The following is a 1,978-nucleotide window of genomic DNA, read 5'->3' as shown; positions in this document are numbered from 1 at the left end:
CATCAGGGAAGGAAGAAACATATTCAATTTTTCTTTCTTTCTTTTTTCCTCTTGTGGTCTGTCATAAGATTGAAAACCTTTAGTTAAATGAGTAGTTAGTTCAAATCTTACTTTAAATAAAGGCACCTTATTGTCAACAAGCAAAATCTTAAATTTTAATTCTATTGTCTTGTGTAAAAACTATTTTAATTCAACCTTGGAAAAACACACATTTTATAGGTATGACCTGTAATATTTTCCTCTTGACTTTTGTATTTGCAGGCGTTCTCAGGTTTTGCCATCAATTTTACAAGAGGGGCTTTAATGATCTAATTATTACAACTTGGTAATTAACTGCAATAGCATTTCAAAGTGTAATGGATATGAGTTGGCTAGGTTAAACAGGATTCTAAAACATAGACTAGAGGCATATAGATACCAGTATTGTCTTCACATTCATACTTTTTCTTTGGACCCCTGAGACATATGGCTTCTGTTATTCTGCCACAATCTACTATTTCCCAAACATCGCTGATGACAAAACTGTAGCAACCTTTGAAAAATGTATCCCAAAGTGCCCCAGTTTTCAGCCATTCGCAAAAAAGAAAGCAAGAAAATGTTAAAGGTACTGAGAAAAGTCCAGGGCTTACAGCTGGTTTCAGCAATTTCAACTTGCGCAAGACCCCATGTTTGTGAAAGTAACCCAAGAATCTTTGAACAGGATGTAATCAACCTCCAATCTGCTGAGAAGCACTGCAAAAATGACTTCAGCTGCCAAAAATAATAATGCCGTTTACAAGCAGCTCTTCCTATGTCTAAGGAAAACGAACGACACAGGAGTTTATGCGGTTTGGAGGAGCAAAGAAAAGCGCAAATCCTACCTACCGAACCCTCAAATGCCCAGTATCAGAACCCACTGGAAACTGTGGTCCACTCCAAAGTGCTGGCAATATCGAGGGAGATTCATAGCCACAAAAATCCGAACGGTAAGTGACCCCAGACAAAAGGATTCTATTTGGCAGCAATTCGGTACTGTCACTTTCCCTCTGTAACCAAGCTGCCCTGTCTTGTGGAGGCAGAGCTGTTAAATACCTCTTTAGTCGTGAGCCCCAACCCAACTCTTTCTTTCTTTTTTCTTTTTTCAAAATACTATCTGGCAGCTTCCCTTAGGGCACATCAAGCGCTTGGGAGGGAACATTCACGAATGATCCTTCAGGAAATTTTCATCACAAAAGCCCTGCACCTACCTCTGTCAAGCCAGGGCTGCTCAGTCCGCATGGGCTGGATGTGAAAAAAGACCCGGTATGGCTTCTCCAAATTTACCAGAAAGGAAGGACCTGGGATGCTAGTCCTTTAAGTGTCTCTAAACATGGTTTACATAGCTGGATCTCTGCTTATCTGTGCCTTTCTGCTTTCGCTTCCATACATGGATCTGTTCCCAACAGTAACTCCAAGCTGTCGAAAAGAAGCTATCTGGCAGCTCTCCGCTTCATCCAACACATGGATGATAAAAATACACATATAGAGATCCTTCGAGCCAGGCCCGTTTCTCACCCTGCCATCCTGCCACTATGCCTTTTTGCAAATTCCCTTTTCAGATTGGCATTTCTGTTCTCCAGGCATTTAGAGAATGTTGTGGGTTTGCTTAACTTTATGAAAACAGAGGTACGCTTAGGGTTCCAGGGTCCTCGTCCTTAAAATTTTTAGCAATAAAGGATGTATGGGACCTGAGCAATGTTCAGTGAATGAATGAATATATAAATGAGTGGCTGAGCAGACGGATAGCATTGTACGTGAAGGGATAAATATATAATGTATTTATTTAATTGGGAATAGTTGTTAACACTCTGGGTTATTTGTCTTAAAGGATAAACTAGCAGCAGCAGGTCAAAGTGATCAAAATCTCAAAGAGAAATGGAGACGCCAGGTTCGTAGTTCAACAGCTTCTTATTTAGGATATGGTGGCAGGCCTACTAAGCTACCATATGGTTTGAGATTT

At 40.3% G+C, this 1,978-nt stretch overlaps 1 protein-coding gene and 1 long non-coding RNA gene across 11 annotated transcripts in view; one reads left to right on the top strand and one right to left on the bottom strand.

Annotated features, from left to right (window-relative positions):
• The window catches only part of SLC8A1 (solute carrier family 8 member A1), a 387,692-nt gene extending 386,340 nt beyond the window's left edge, over positions 1-1,352 (bottom strand). For 5 of the 10 annotated variants that reach the window (XM_019647918.1, XM_019647917.1, XM_019647923.1 and 2 more), the window contains exon 1: positions 1,227-1,349. The gene's annotated coding sequence lies outside the window, so the exon portion shown is untranslated. Of the gene's footprint in view, positions 1-1,226 lie in introns of all 10 variants that reach the window. The other 5 variants (XM_019647925.1, XM_019647927.1, XM_019647928.1 and 2 more) reach the window with 3 other exon arrangements.
• LOC109385545 (uncharacterized) overlaps positions 1-1,978 on the top strand; it is a 41,773-nt gene that overhangs the window by 22,551 nt on the left and 17,244 nt on the right. The window lies entirely within an intron of this gene.

This window comes from Hipposideros armiger, unplaced genomic scaffold (genome assembly GCF_001890085.2).
Source record: "Hipposideros armiger isolate ML-2016 unplaced genomic scaffold, ASM189008v1 scaffold_118, whole genome shotgun sequence".
NCBI classification, from domain to species: Eukaryota; Metazoa; Chordata; class Mammalia; order Chiroptera; family Hipposideridae; genus Hipposideros; species Hipposideros armiger.
The sequence above is the reverse complement of the archived record's forward strand: the minus strand, read 5'-3'. Positions and strand labels throughout refer to the sequence as shown.